The following is a 17,192-nucleotide window of genomic DNA, read 5'->3' on the forward strand; positions in this document are numbered from 1 at the left end:
TTGCTGCAAGTGGTGAAATTTTGTTCTTTTTATGGCTTAGTAATATTCCAGTGTGTGTGTGTGTGTGTGTGTGTGTGTGTGTGTGTGTGTGTGTGTGTGAGAGAGTGCATCACATCTTCTTTATTCATTCATCTGTTGATGGACACTAAGTTTGTGTCCGCATCTTGGTGATTGTAAATAATACTTCTATGAACATTGGGGTGCATGTATCTTTTCAAAGTAGTGTTTTAGTCTTTCTAGGACATATAACCAGGAGTGGAATTGCTGGGTCATATGACAATTCTGTTTTCAGTTTTTTAAGAAGTGTCCATACTGTTTTCCTCATTGACTGCACCAATTTACATTCATACCAGCAGTGTAGGAGGTTTCCCTTTTCTCCAGTTCTCACCAATATTTGTTATTTGTGTACTTATTGATGGTAGCTATTCTGATAGATGTGAGGTGATATCTCAACCTTTTAAACTTATTTTTGTGTCTGTTATACAATGCACATTACATGTTGGTAATGCATATATAATTTAGACATGGATTTATGTTGAAGCCCACAGATTGACTACCTGGAACACACCTGAATTCAAGCAAAGTTGGGTTTACTTGACTGCTGCATCACAGCAGCTCATACTCTAGAAGAACCGTCTTAGTAACAGGGAGCTGGGAAGGGTTACTTATCACACTGGGACTTGTGCATGAGATGATTCTAGGGAAGTGGGGACCAGCTCTGAGCTGGATGCTGACAGAAAGCAGGAGAAGGTCAGCATTTGTTATTATAGATTTCTTACCCAGGAGGCAGGGGGAGTAAAGTGGGGTTAGAGCTGTCTTCAGTAAAGGAGCAGCTGTCACTCATATTAGAGGAGGGACATTTCAAGTCATTTTGTGTTTGCAAAGTGGCCTTGTTTCTTCTTGTTCCAAACAAGGTCACTGAATGGACTTGCCTACATTGTCTGTTTACTGTGAGCATTGTTCCTAGTTGTTTATGTTCAGTTCCTACCTTAATGCCCTGACATTCAAGGGGTCAATTTTCACCTTCTCTTGTACTTACAGTTAGAAACGTGCTTAAATTTTTGTATTGATAAGAGTGCATGACCCAAAAGTCTGGAAGTGCTTGTCTAGATGACGTCTCTGTGCTCCTTCCAAGCCAGATATTCCACAGGAATTAACTTGTTAAGAGAATCACAGGTCTGATTTCTACAGACCTGGGTACTCACGAGCACCTCAGTGTTGTTTGGATCAGAAAAATAAAGCTCTTTGATGCAGAGTAAAACCTTTTTAAGCTATGATTCCTTCCCCTTAACCACTTCTAGCCTCTTTTTATTCCCAAGCTAATTTCAGTAATGATTCTAGAATATCAAGCTCTCAAAGTCTGTAAATTTCTGGTGCCAAGATCCAATGTCAGATCCAGGCACGTGCCCCAAGTGAGCTTTTCCCTCTTTGTGCTCTGTCACTCTCTGCAGGGATCCTGAATCACACACAGGCTCTGCCTGCAAGTGCAGTAAATGTCTCGGGTCTGTTCTTAGCACTAAGGTTGCTAGTGTCTTATTTTAGGCTGGAAGCTGACAGCACCACAGATACCTTCCAGTGGAAACTCAGGAAGAATCCTTGACGCAGATGTGGAGAGGAAGGCTGCTGGGTCCTCCATTCCCTCCAGTTTAGCTGTCTGCTTTTGGATTGCCTTGTGCAGCACACAGGTTCTCAAATGAATCTGTGGAGATTCCAAGACCTACCAGACACACAGCCTTCCTACCCCTCTGGCTCAGGCAAGGAAGACTCACCCTCTGATTTGGACTGGAGAGATTACAAGGAGATGGAGCTTTCTGACTGAGGAACCTTGAAAACAGGCCATTATTTCTTTTTCTTTATCAGCCTACACAAAGCTGTGCACGGGATAAGAGCTCATAATTGCCTGAGAAGCAAGTCGAGTGCTTTCATTACTAGAGTACAATCACCTGACCCATGATCTCAAACCAGTTTTCGGAACTCCCGAGAGACAATTTTCACCATCTGCACTTTTCTCTTTGTAGCAGAGGAAGAGAGTTTTGCCTAAGAATGTAGAGCAAAATACATGACTGCTGGTTCATTAGGCTCAACTGAGGCCTCCTGGAGCACTTCTGGGTTAAAACTTACACTACCAAAGCTAGCCTTCTTCAGTTAAAGAATATGATTTCCCTGAACATTCTATATAATGAACTTCTGGGTTGGTACTCCCCAAAGCAAATTAGAGCCAGCCTAGGTGGAAAGAAACTACAGTATGTGATTAATAATAATAAAACACCAGCACTGCCCTGAACACAGCATCACTGCATTGCACACAGCATCACTGTATTGCGTGCATCGCCATCCTCCAAGTGTATGACGAGGCTCGTGGATTGAAAATGTAAACCCTGTACCGAATAGTAAATCCAATACATTCTTGATTATTTAAGTGAATGTTTTATGGGTGAAATCATGTTATACTAAACTTCATAAAAGATTCCAGTGGTAGAGTTGCAATAGGACTTTGTTCAAAAGGATAACTGATGAGAGATGATATTTTCATTCTGTAGTAGATGGAGACGGGGAGAAATCACAGTTCTTTAATAAAACCCAAGGTTTTTAAATGAACCAATGAAGAAAGTGCTCATACACTGTCTTATATGATTAACTCCTGTTTCCCAAGCTTCTCTGCATATTAACTTTCCACTGAAGAAACATCAGAGAAGGAAACAGGGCCAGGCAGCAGGCCAGCTCTAGCCAGCAACTCCTGCCAACAACATGTAATATTACCTGCTGTAACTCACCTGTTCTGTTTCCTTAGACAAGCCAAGTAATTAAATTTTTCCTGCATTGTAGTAATTGGTGCCTTTTGATTCACCAACAGTGACATTAAAGAGAGTTAAGCTCATGCTCTGCACTGCTTTAATGAGATGTGTATTTTCCCCTGGAGATTAAAGCTTGAGAGATTGTGTTCTGTGCATTGAAAAGAGCTCTGGTTTAGGAAGCAAGTGGAACCAGCTTGAATTCTGGGCTCTATTACCTACAGCATGAGGGACCCTGAGAAAGCAGTTTGACTTTTGTGCATCTTGGTGTCTTCATTTGTAAACTAACACTAAGCATCCCGCCTTCAGGGGGTGGCCGCTGGGTCTGGGAGCCTTCCTTAGTGTATAATTCACATCAGCAATGTTAGCTTCTCCTTAAAAACCATCATAAAGAGGAAGTCACTAGACAGTTTGACATACCACCCAGGGTCCAAAGTAGATTAATTGAGGCAGGGAGCATAGCAGGATCTTTTCCTACTATTTTCCCTGAAGTTCTATCTTTCTTAACATAACCGAAGATTGCAATAGTTATTTTGAAAAACCACACAACCATGCTGACTCAACCTTGCACTCAGTTAAAACTAATAATAATCAACATTGTAGCAGCAGTAGGAGTAGAAGTTGTAGTAATAACAGTGGGTACACTGAGTCCTTACAGTATAACAAGCACTATATTAAGTGCTTTGTATAGATTATTCATACTATTAATAATAACAGCCAACACTGAGTAGCTCTTATACGAGGCAACATGCCAAATGGTGACAGATGTAATCTTATTTAATCTTTGAATGATCTTGTGAAATAGGTCCTATTTTCAATATGAGAAAAGCAGGACTTCAGAAGGTTGGGTAACCTTGTCCCAGACCCTGCCTCCCCAGCTAGTAAAAGGCAGAGTCAAAAAGTCATTTTCATTCCAAACATCTCATTATGCCCTAGAACATAACTTTTCCAGGAAACTCCTTCACAGTTTCCTTCTCATTTTTCACATTAGCTTTGTCTGGGCAGGACCCCTGGCATACAGAAGAGGAGGAGAACTCCTTCCCTCTTTCCATTAACCTGCAGTTGAATTCTTGCATTTCATTGCATTTGTTTTTATTCTTTGTGGACTCTTCTCATTGGATGGGCTCATTTTCCCAATCTGTTGAGATTCTAATCCCAGCTTCCATCATCAAAGTGGGAACTATCCAGCACACTCCTGACCTCCACCCTCCAGCGTTGTGTACTTTACACTCTCAAAAATAAGTTTACTTTTGGTGTCTTCATTTAAGCTAATCATACAATATTAGAGAGGCATGGGCTAAGTGTAGAGTCAGAACACACCATTTCTGTAACCACTCTGAATAAACATGGGTTTTCCTTCATGTCTTCCAAGATTGGACGGTAAAGGGTTTGGGTTATCTACCACTTTGAATCCCCACTGTCACTCCTCCCTGCCATTAGCACAGAGCAATGTCTTGTGACATTTCTGCAGCACACAGTCTTCTTGGCCACTCCACTCCTGACTTCTAAGTCTAGATCCATGAACAAAGGGCTGAGTGGTGGAAATGCTGTGGTGCACTAGATAACTCATGAATGTATTTTAACTGTTGGTTATTTTGCTGGGGTAAGGGACACAAGAGTGTACTCTGAAGACTCAGTCTTTTGGGAATATTATAACTCAGTCCTACACATCATTGATTCTCAACTCATAGCCCCAGAACTTCTTCTCTATACTACTTCTAGTACTCTGCCAACCTATTTAGGCTGTTATAGAATCAAACAGAAAGTATCAACAATGGGCTTAAGGGAGAATCAAGATGTGAGAATCTGATAAACATGTTGAAAATTGTTTTCCACCAAGCGCTTGGTCAGGCATAAATTTGTGTGTGTGTGTGTATGTGTGTGTGTTCCACTCTTGTCTGTTCATATGAATTTATGTGTTGGTTTTTTTAATGGAGGTGCTGGGGATTGAGCCCAGGACCTTGTGCATGCCAAGCATCTGCTCTACCACTGAGCTATACACCCCATCCCCATAAGACACATTTTACATTTAGAAAAGATTTTAATTAACTTCCCTTTAATAACAGACTTAGTCTCTAGCAGACTGGAGAATGGCTCATGTATAAAATCATCTATACCTGCTGAGAAAAAGACTTTTTTTTTCTTTATGCAGTTGTTACTGATGCTCAACTTCTGAGTTGCAGTCAGTGGAAAACAACCCCAAGTAGGCTTACAGGAGAGGCATTAAAATTTGGTGTTAAAAGCAAGAGATTTGGAGTGAGTCTAAGTTGGGGTTTGCCTCTTGGTTTTACTACTGCTTGACCTGTATGACACTGGGAAGCTATATTTAACTGCTCTCAGCCTAAGTTTCCCCACACTTGAGATGAGGCTGCCTTCTTGTGAGGATAGCCATGGAGAAAGCACAGAGCCTGGTAATGCTGATTTTAAATGTTGGGAGAGTTGGTTTTCTGAAATTCTCCTTGAGAAGCTCTTGGGGTAGTAAGAGGTACAGGGTCATCCCTACTTTACAGCTGAGGCCTCAGGTGCTACAAGACCCTCCCCAGTTCACAGGGATTGAAAATGATGGGCTTTCTCACCTGGTTCCCCTCCCATAAGGCCCATGGAAAGCACTTGCTGATGAGCTGGCACATGGCTTCTGAGAAGCTGGACAAGTGAATCCTGAACTTGGCATCCTGCTCAATGTGCATAGGCAATACCTATGCTGAAAGAGCCTCCTGGTGTCAAAAGCACCAACAGTCAGATGTCTTGGGGCTCAGGTGTTCTCCTGAGGGCCCTTGGATACTCATGCTACTTTAGCAGGCATGTAAAGGAGCAGGGGGACCATGAAAGATTCCTCATTCCCATAGATAATGAATCCATTTCTCTCAATCTGCCTGAAGTATCTTGTGTTTTTGACAAGTTGCTGTACTCTCTGCAACCGTGAAAGGAGACAGGCATGAAATCCATCAATTCCCACCTGGACGAGGAAAGCAAAGGTCAGATTGTCTTGGCAAGTGTTCCCGAGTCTTTGTGCAGGCTGCATTATTAGCTGGGAGGGGGACAAAGTCAGTTGGGAAAGTACCTCCTGGTGAGCAGGTGTGGGCACTGATATTCAGGACCATCTCTGAGACTGGAAGAAAGGATCCGGGGGGGGGGTGCTGTTAGGTACTGCTAGCAACTAAAGCAAGGCTAGGCAGCAGGGCAGTAGGAAGGGTGCCTAACAAGAAGGAGATAAACTATCATTTACTAGATATCTATTATCTATGGACTCTGTGCTGAGTGCCATAAACACATCAGTTTATCACTCCACTCCACACCAGTTGTTGGTTGAGGCTTTTTAGCTAAGCTCAGCTGGCCCATTAATTTGCCCTTCAACTAGGTCTCTCATCAAATAACACTTCATCCAATCTGAATTTGAAGGGGTAGTACATCCTTGGATAAAGATAGATCCAGCAGAGACCAGGACGGTTTTGTGAGGCATTTGGTGGTGGTAGAATAATAGAGAAAAGGGAAGAGGGGACCTCCACTTTCCCCAGCCAGAAAAATGAGTGTTGGCCCCAAACAGAATATCAAGCAAGGTACATGTGTTCATTTCAAGGTTATTGATGCTTCAGCTCAAAAGCTTATCTTTTGTCCTAAGTGTGTGTCCCAGTGGGGAGGTCACACACATGAGATGACAAAGGGAACTGAAGAGTAGAAAGAGTTCAGGAGACACCTGTCTACTCAGTTCTGCCTCTAATCAGGTAAGTGAGTAGGTAAAGCCAGAGAGCAGTTGTTCAATAAGGAAGACTGACTAGGACTGGATATTTAAGTCCTTTAGAAATCAGTCTAAGCTAAGCATTTGATGCAGGGTTGCTATTCAGCAAGAATTTACTGATACAGCTGATCTTCATTCTGATTGGTTGGGCATCCATTCAAAATGACCGGCTCTTGTTCTACCAGTTATTCAGTATTTTGGACATCACTGCTGGGACTTTGTAACTCTTAAATGGAAAATAGAGAAAAATTTCAGTAATCATGTCAATCACAGTCTTCTAGTTTTTCTTAGAGATATGGCCCCAGCTGCATTGACAAAGGGTTGAGCAGTGGGTATCTTCTGCTCAGCATCCTTCCTCCAGGGCATCATGATGTTTAGATAGAGTTGGCCCCATTTTCCTCTTTGCTACAGGGGTAGGATGCAACTCAGACCTGACCTATTGGAACCCTCCTTGTCCCTGCTAATTGATTCAGTGATGAAACACAACCTGGGCCTACCAGAGTCCTTCAGATATACTGAGGAAGTAATGTAAACCAAGGTCATCCTCAAGTTACATTTTTGCCACTATATGGAGGAAACCTGCTTGAGAATGATGTTGACTCAGAAGAAAGCCAAAGCTCAAGACAGTAAGAGTCCAGGTGGCATCACTAGAACTCTTGGGTCTAGCAGCACCTAAATAATTCAATCCTTTAGACCCTCCATGTTGTGTAAACCAATGCATTTTATTTTCTTACTTAAGCTACTTTGAGCTGAATTTCTACTACCTACAACCAAATGTGTCCTGTGTAATATATGTGGTCAATAATTGGATGAGGTGACCTCTAAAGGACAGTAATACCATCAGCAATAATGATTGTAGCTCACAAATATGTAATGTCAACTTTATTATAAGCACTTGACATTTAATTATTTATTTAGTATTCACAACAACTGTATTGAGATAGATACCACAATCTCATGCTATACATAAGGAGACAAGTCACTTACCCAAGTTCACATAGCTGGTAGGGAGCAGGGCCAGAATTTGAACCCAGGCAATTGGGTTCTAGAGTCTGTGGTTAACACCTACATTATGGTGCTCTGCCCAATATAAATGATTGATGATGTCCACCCAGATAATGGATGGTGGCCAAATCATCTCCTCAAGCTCAGTAAAACTTATTTCTAACACCTGTTAAGATCATTGTTACACCAAATTTTTCTAGTAGGGCAGTTGAGAGGTTAAGGGCTGAATAAGATTTTGGCAGCTTCATGTTGTGAGCACCTGGGGTACAGCATTGAGGACTGGAACCTTGGGCTTGCCATGGGAGAACTGGTGATTCCCCTTCCCCTCAGGTAGAGGCTGAAGGGCTGCCCTTAAGCAGTAAGGATGAACCAGAAGTAGACAGGCCCTCACAGGGTACTTTTAAATCTAATCATCTGACATTTTCCCCTGGGTTCCATCACTCCCAAAATACTTCAGATCTTTCCTTGAGATTTTAGTTTGCTCATCAGGTCTAAATGGACTTAACTTCTGTGAAATCTTAAATTTGTTAACAATGTATACCAAGGAATGGAGACTTGGTTGCGTGGAACACCAACCAATAAGGAGGTTGTTGAATGCTTCAATTGTCCCTGCTTGTTTTCTGTTACTACTCTTCACTCCTTCATCCAATCCCAGTTCTCAAGGAAGACCCTTCCCGCACTCTGCCCATTCTCAACAAGCAGATTGTGATGGAGAAAGTGTCTGCTTTATTGTACTTTCTCAGGAAAGTTGACCTCTCAATGATCCTGGCCATAGCCAATGGATGGAAGACAAGCTCAACCCAAAGGAAGTCCATTTGAGTGTTGGCCCAGGAGCCATGAGTTGGTCTATCATAAGAAGTTTGCCAAAGAAATAATAAATATGAATTAAACTGGTAAGATTATCTTGCTGGTAGAGTGTGAATGTAAAAAATTTAGAGAGAACCAACGATTGGAAGAAGACTAGAAATTAAGGGGCATTGAAAGAAAAGGTAATTATCAGAATCTATGAGACAGAGGAAGCCACTGGTCAGTACAAACTATTGTACCCCATGAAGAAGAGTGATGGGCATTGCAAAGTTAGTCAGGAGCAACAGGAAAAGAAGAAATAGAAACAGGGAAGATTTTATAATCTAGTGGGGGAGACAGATATTAATCAAATAATCATACAAGTGAATGTAAAGTTGCAAATCTGATGAATGCCATAAAGAATGCTATGTGGTGTTAGGAGAGACCATAGTAGAGAGATTGGACCAAGTCTGAGAAAATCAGGAAATAATGAGTGAACTGAGATCTAAAGGATGGATAAATGTTAGCAAGACAAAGAACCAGAGGAGAGAACTGGTACAGGAAAGAGATGCAATGGTCCTGTGGTTTGTAGAAAAACAGAGTAGCTGAGAACCAGCAAGATGTGGTTGAGTATAGGGCAAGGCAAGACAAGACTGGAGCAATGAGTAGACTGCCTAAAAAGACCTGGAGTACAGGTTGGTATGAGGAGGATGAGCTTAAAAGGGAGGCAGACAGGAGAAATCAGGGAGGGAGAAGATAAGTCAGGAGATGAAATAGCATTCATTGGGGTTATCAACATGGCGGTCATTGATAACCTTTTCTTTGGTTCCCTTGGTTGGGACTTTGGTTTTAAAGAAACAGGTAGCTGTAAGTATAGTTTACTGTAATTCATATGGGTTTTTAGATTCCTACACACCTCCTTAAAAAAGATAAGTCCTCTCCCCTAAAATTCCAAATTTGCAACATGACTACAAGTAAGGGATCTGGAGAAGTTTGGAACAATTTGCATGAATTTTGTTGCATAGACACAGCCTCCTTTGCGCTTAAAAAAGAGAACTGTTTTGTAACATGTTGAAGTGTCCCCTTGGAAACTTTTATGTGTACAGAAAACAACCTATTTGAAGAACATAACAAGAAATGGGGAAGGAAAGTATTTGTCTTTACTTTAAAGAAAAACTTCATACATTGAGACTGTGTGTTTAGGAAGATGAGAACATAAAGGGTAGGGGGAGATTGCAGACCAGAGATGCAAAAGAGAAGAGGGGCTGGAGTAAGACTCACTTTAAAGAAGTTGATTCAGATGAAGGCACAGATCTACATCCCATTCACCAAAATGTGTTACATCTGGCTTGTCCCCTTGTGGGTTCAGCTCTTTTTATTGATGGTTGTTTGCAAATGAATAAATGACTTAATCAGACTGGGTCTGATGATTCCTAAATGATCCCCCTCAAAGACTAGAAGGATTTCCTGGCCTGGAAGGGCACGAATGACTTAAATTGCTTTTCCCAGTGACATTATCTTTGCCCTTGCGCATAATGACTCATCCATCACTGGGTTGCCCAGCTCCTTAATTGGCCCCGTCTGTCCTCTCTGCCTTGATTAACCCAAAGTAACTGGATCACCAGCTGATGTCATAACTTTCCTGCTTCTAGATCCTTTGGATAGTTGGCCAGATCAGAATATCTATCCCAGGGGCAGCTGACTCTAAAGAACTAAATGTTTTATTCTTGCACTGTCTTTTCCATCTTTGAACCATTTAGCACAGCATGGCTGAGAAGCCATTATGACACACTATGTGGTCACCATATTTTCTCCTACAGGATCACTATAAATGCCTTTAACATCTTTGGAGTTGGCCAAGATACAGCTCCTTTCAATTACTCAATTGCTCACTCTTAAAAATTGGAAACATTCTCCTACTATTGGAGGGCCTAGGGGCAGAGAGAAATTTGTGCATATAAAATGCTACTCATCTAGACAGGATGTGGGTGATTTTATTAATTATGTTGTGCTTGGGATCCTTGTTTGAAGAGTTCTTTGCAAAAGTAGAAGGCATTTTTAGCACTTGTCCTTTTGTTTGGTCATAGCTGCACCAGAGTGGCATGGAGAGGGGTCATGGTGGTGACAGTCCCTCTCAACACTCAAAATCCCTAATTAAGTAGTATCTGTTTCTTCTTCCAACTTTTACATAGAAGACAGGGAAGGCCCTGTACAGATAAGTAAATGAATGAGCTGATTTCTTACATAGAGCTCTGGAGAGTTGATGCAAGTGTTTTTTTGTTTGTTTGTTTGTTTTGTTTTTTTGGTTTTTTTTTTTGATGTGTTCTGGGTTCTCTGAAAAAGGAAGAGGCTTTGGAGTTAAACGGAGTAGGAACCAAACTCCACTTGGATAACTTAAGGCCTTAAGAGCTCAGTTTTACCTGTAAAATAGAGATAAATTAGCTTATCTCACAGGAAGATTGGGAAAAATGAAGGGGTTAATGCAGAAGAGATTTGGACAGTCCCTGGCATGCAGTAGGTGCTTGAAAGTTTAGTTGCACTTTTCCATTGGCTGTAATTCTCAGATGTCTCAGTGGCACCTCAGAATTGTCTGGAGAGCTTGGCAAAATCCCCTGCCCAGTCCATACCCCAGATCAATTAAATCAGGATCTCAGGATGAGACCAGGCTTGAGTTCTGGTTTTCACATGGTTCAGCCAGGGAGACACAGGTGTCTCAGAAACTGTTGCCTTTAACAGTCCCCCCAAGGCCATGAGTGGCTGTGTTAGGTACCTGATTGTGTCTTGGTTGAGTCATGCTCCTGGTTGGATGTGGAAAGTAAAAGATGAGCATGTGTCCTAGCCTCTGGTTTGGCAAGATCACAACCCAGCTGTGACTAAGTGCTTCGGATCTCCACTTGTCCACCTGTGGGGAGACTCGCTCCCCTCAGTTATCAACCTGAGACCAACCCCACTGTCACCATCTCACAAGTCAGGATAAGATCATGGATGGTCCCGTCTGGGCAGATGACCTGCCTGCTGCTCTTCTACACCTTCAGATATCTAGCTCAGCCAACTTGAGAGCTGGACTAGATTTAACCTTCTCGCCAAGGCTGTTAAAACAAAAACAGCTGGGACAGGGGAAGGAAAACAAATGAAACACAAAGCATCCCACTACAAAGATCTTCAGTCCCCTAATAAAAACAATCATCTGTGATGTTTCAAAAAATATGCTTGGAACAGCTCAACCTCCAGAGGGCCAGAAGAAATTGTGGACAGTAGACACTCCAAGGATGACCTGTCCAAAGCTAAAGAAGGAAAATTTCTTTTCTGTCCTACCATTGGCATGCAGAAAAGGAGAAAGGTGTTTTGCCCTGTGAGACTGAGTGAAGGAGGCAGATTTGACGAGCTTCTGAGCCAGTACAAGTGCCATGCTCTATCCATGCAGACACAGAAGTTCATTTTCTAACAGATACCATGGGGGTACTTATCTGATTACTCCCCAGACTTAAAAAGGCACATTCAGAAACACACACCACCTCTTTCCACCAGTGCAGAATAGACCAAGCAAACTCAACCATGTGCCTAGGCCACCTTGCTTGGGAAAGGTGGTTCATTCTTTAGAGGCAGGAAGACGCTCCATATAACACATCTCACAATTTAAGAAGTTGATCTTTTTTTTTTTTTCCCTTTTTTAAAAATTGAAGTATAGTCAGTTACAATGTGTCAATTTCTGGTGTACAGCACAATGTCCCAGTCATGCATATACATACATATATTCATTTTCATATTCTTTTTCATTAAGTTTATTACAAGATATTGAATATGGTTCCCTGTGTTATGAAGAAGAAATTTTTTTAAATCTATTTTTATATGTAGTTGCTAGCATTTGCAAATTTCACATTCCCAAATGTATCCCTTCCCAGCTGCTTTCCCTAGTAACCATAAGATTGTTTACTATGACTGCATGCCTGTTTCTGTTTTGTAGATGAGTTCATAGTGTCCTTTTTTTTCCTTTTTTTTGATTCCAAATATGAGTGATAATATATGGTATTTTTCTTTCTCTTTTTGGCTGACTTAGAATAATGATTTCTAGGTCCATTCATGTTGCTGCAAACAGTATTATTTTATTTTTTATGGCTGAGTAGTATTCCATTCTATAAATATATCAAAATTCCTTTATCCAGTCATCTGTCAATGGACATTTAGATTGTTTCCATGTCTTGGCTATTATATATAGTACCTCTATGAACATTGGGGTGCATGTATCTTATTGAGTTAGAGTTTTCTTTGGATATTATGCCCAGGAGTGGGATTGCTGGATCATAAGGTAAGTTTATTTTTAGTTTTTTGAGAAATCTCCATACTGTTTTTCATAATGGCTGCACCAAACTACATTTCCACCAATAGTGTAGGAGGGTTCCCTTTTCCCCACAGCCCCTCCAGCATTTATTGTTTGTGGACTTTTGAATGATAGTCATTCTGACTGGTGTGAGGTGACACCTCATTGTAGTTTTGATTGGCATTTCTCTGATAATTAGTGCTACTGAGCATTTTTTTCAAGTGCTTACTGGTCATTCTTATGTCTTCATTGAAGAATTGCTTGCTTAGGTCTTCTGCCCATTTTTGGATTGGGTTGTTTGTTTTTTTCTTATTAAGTTGTATGAGCTGTTTACACACTCTGGAAATTAAACCTTTGTCTGTTGCATCATTTGCAAATATTTTCTCCCATTCCATAGGTTGCCTTTTTGTTTTGCTTATCATTTCCTTAACTGTGCAAAAGCTTATAAGTTTAATTAGGTCCCATTTGTTTATTTTTGCTTTTATTTCTATTGCCTGGGTAAACTGCCCTAGGACAACATTGTTAAATTTATGTCAGAGAATGTTTTCCCTTTGTTTTCTTCTAGGAGGTTTATCATTTCTTGACTTTTATTTATGTCTTTAAGCCATTTTTGACTTTATTTTTGTGTATGGTGTGAGGGAGTGCTCTAAATTGATTGATTTACATGCTGCTGTCCAGTTTTCCCAACACGACTTGCTGAAGAGACTGTCTTTTGTCCAGTGTATATTTATGCCTCCTTTGTTGAAGATTAATTGATCAAAAGTTTGTGGGGTCATTTCTGGGCACTCTCTTCTGTTTCATTGGTCCATATGTCTGTTTTTGTACCAATACCATGCTGTCTTGATTACTGTAGCTCTATAGTATTGTCTGAAGTCTAGGAGGGTTATTCCTCTAGCCTCATTCTTTTTTTCAGTAATGCTTTGGCAACTCTGGGTCTTTTGTGATTCCATATAAATTTTATTATGATTTGTTCTAGTTCTGTGAAATATGTCCTGAGTAATTTGATAGAGATTGTCTTAAATCTGTAGATTGCCTTGGGCAGTATTACCATTTTAACAATATTGATTCGTCCATTCCAGGAGCATGGGATATCTTTCCATTTTTTAAAGTCTTCTTTAATTTCCTTCATCAATGGTTTATAGTTTTCTGTGTATAAGTCTTTTACCTCCTTGGTTAGATTTATTCCTAGGTGTTTTATTACTTTGGGTGCTAATTTAAAAAGGATTGTCTCTTTACTTTCTGTTCCTGTTGCTTCATCATTAGTGTAAAGAAATGCAACTGATTTTTGTACATTAATCTTGTATCCTGCTACCTTGCTGAATTCTTTAATTATTTCTAGAAGTTTTTGTGTGGGCCTTTTAGGGTTTTCTGTATATACTATCATGTCATCTGCATATAGTGACAATTTCACCTCTTCTTTTCCAATTTGGATCCCTTTTATTTCTTTCTCTTTCCTGATTGTTGTGGTAGGACTTCCAAGACTATGTTGAATAGGAGTGGTGAGAGTGGACAACCTTGTCTTGTCCCAGATTTTTGACATTTTTTATTAATTTACAATCATTTTACAATGTTGTGTCAAATTCCAGTGTAGAGCACAATTTTTCAGTTATACATGAACATATATATATATTCATTGTCACATTTTTCCTCTGTGATCTACCATAGGACTTTGTATATATTTCCCTGTGCTATACAGTATAATCTTGTTCATCTATTCTACAATTTTGAAATCCCAGTCTATCCCTTCCCACCCTCTGCCCCCTTGGCAACCACAAGTTTGTATTCTATGTCTATGAGTCTATTTCTATTTTGTATTTATGCTTTGTTTGTGGTTTGTTTTTTTGTTTGTTTGTTTTGTTTTGTTTTGTTTTTAAGATTCCACATATGAGGATCTCATATGGTACTTTTCTTTCTCTTTCTGGCTTACTTCACTTAGAGTGACATTCCCCAGGAGCATCCATGTTGCTGCAAATGGCATTATGTCGTCGGTTTTTATGGCTGAGTAGTATTCCATTGTATAAATATACCACCTCTTCTTTATCCAGTCATCTGTTGATGGACATTTAGGCTGTCTCCATGTCTTGGCTATTGTAAATAGTGCTGCTATGAACATTGGGGTGCAGGTGTCATTTTGAAGTAGGGTTCCTTCTGGATATATGCCCAGGAGCGGAATTCCTCGGTCATACGGTAAGTCTATTCCTAGTCTTTTAAGGATTCTCCATACTCTTTTCCACAGTGGCTGCACCAAACTGCATTCCCACCAGCAGTGTGAGGGTTTCCCTTTCTCCACAGCCTCTCCAGCATTTGTCATTTGTGGATTTTTCAATGATTTATCCCAGATTTTAGTGGGAAGGTTTTTAATTTTTCACCATTGAGTACTATGCTGGCTGTAGGTTGTCATATATAGGTTTTATTACATTGAGATATGTTCCTTCTATACCCACCTTGGTGAGAGTTTTTATCATAAATGAGTGTTGAATTTTATCAAATACGTTTTCTGCATCCATTGAGATGATCATGTGGTTTTTGTCCTTTCTCTTGTTGATGTGGTGTATTACATTGATTGATTTGTGTATGTTGAACCATTCTTGTGTCCCTGAGATGAACCCAACTTGATCATGATTTATAATCCTTTTTTATGTGCTGTTGGATTCCTTTTGCTAACATTGTGTTAAGGATTTTTGAAACTATGTTCATCAGTGATATTAGTCTATAATTTTCTTTTTTGATGGTGTCTTTGTCTGATTTTGATATTAGGGTGATGGTGGCTTCATAGAATGAGTTTGGGAGTATTCCCTCCTTTTCAATCATCTGGAAGAGTTTGAGAAGGACCAGTATGAATTCTTCTTTGTATGTTTGGTAGAATTCTGCAGTGAAGGTGTACAGTCCTGGAATTTATTTGTGGGGAGGATTTTTATTGCTGATTCAATTTGATTTCTAGTGATATGCTTGTTCAAGTGGTCAGTTTCTTCTTGATTCAGTCTTGGTGGACTGTATGTTTCTAGAAACATGTTCATAGTATTCTATGGACAACTATATATATATATATATGAATATAATATTCATAACATTTTGTATTTCTGTGGTATTGATTGTCAATTCTCTTTTATCCTTTCTTATTTTGCTTATTTGTGCTCACTCTTTTCTCTCCTTTGTGAGCTTGTCCAGAGGTTTGTCAAATTTGTTTACTCTTTCAAAAAACCAGTTCTTGGTTTGATTGATTTTTTCTATTTTTTTTTAAATCTCTATTTTATTTATTTCCTCCTGATCTTTATTATTTCCTTCCTTCTGCTGACTTTTGGGTTTTTTTGCTCTTCTTTTTCTAATTCTTTTAGCTGGTAGATTAGGTTATTTGTTTGAGATTGCTCTTTTTTTGAGGAAGGCCTGTATTGCTATAAATTTCCCTCTTAGCATGGCCTTTGCTGCATCCCATAGATTCTGTGTGGTTGTGTTCTCATTGTCATTTGTCTCAAAGTAATTTTTAAAATTCTTTGATTTCATCATTGACCCGTTGGTTTTGTAGTAGCATGTTGTTTAATCTCCATGCTGTCATTTTTCTTCCTTTGTTTTTCTGTGGTTGATTTCTAGTTTCATGGCATTTCGGTCAGAAAAGAAGTTTGAAATAATTTCCATATCCTTAAAATTGTTCAGGCTCTTTGTGCCCAAGTGCATGATCAATCCTAGAAAATGCTCCATGTGCACTTGAAAAGAATGTATGTTCTATTTTGGGAGGGGTGTAGTGCTCTGAAAATATCAACCAAGTCTAGTTCCATTGTATCATTTTATTTCTCTGTTGCCTTATTTATTTTCTTTCTGGAAGTTCTGTTCAGTGATGTTAATGCAGTGTTAAGTCTCTGACAATGTTTGTATTCCTACCAACTCCTCCCTTTATACCTGCTTTATGTATTTAGATACTGCTATGTTGAGGGCATATCTGTTAGTGAGTGTAATATCCTCATCTTGTACTACTCTTAATCGTTACAAAATGTCCACCTTTATCTTTCTTTATAGCTTTTGTTTTAAAGTCTATTTTGTCTGAAATCAGTATTGCTACTCCTGCTTTCTTCTCATTTCCATTTGCGTGAAATATCTTTTCCCATCCTTGCACTCTCAAACTATGTATGTCCTTCACCCTAAAATAGGTCTCTTGTATGCAGCATATTATAGGTTATTGTTGTATTATCCAGTCTGCTGCTCTATGTCTTTTGACTGAAGTAGTTAGTCCATTGACATTTACAATAATTATTGATATATGTGTGTTTATTGCCATTTTGAACTTAGTTTTGCAGTTGATTTGGTATTCCTTCTTTGTTCCTTTCTTTTTCTTTTTGTTGTTTGATAATTTTCCTATGTATTATCTTGATATTTTTTAAAGTTTTTGTGACTGTATTGTAAGTTTTATGTTTGTGGTTACCCTGTTTTGTACATATATTAACGCATTACTATAACTGTTATAAACAGATAGTAATAAAATCTCAAACCCTTCTTACTGAGAACAAAAAAATTTAAAAAAGAAAAAAAAACCTCTATATTTTCTTGCTCCTCTCTCCCACCC

The 17,192-nt window shown here is 39.6% G+C and overlaps 1 pseudogene; it reads right to left on the reverse strand.

Moving 5' to 3' along the window:
* Positions 1-5,574: 5,574 nt before the first annotated feature.
* Positions 5,575-17,192, reverse strand: part of LOC141573983 (serine palmitoyltransferase 3-like) — a 118,225-nt pseudogene continuing 106,607 nt past the window's right edge.

This window comes from Camelus bactrianus, chromosome 19 (assembly GCF_048773025.1).
Source record: "Camelus bactrianus isolate YW-2024 breed Bactrian camel chromosome 19, ASM4877302v1, whole genome shotgun sequence".
Lineage (NCBI taxonomy): Eukaryota > Metazoa > Chordata > Mammalia > Artiodactyla > Camelidae > Camelus > Camelus bactrianus.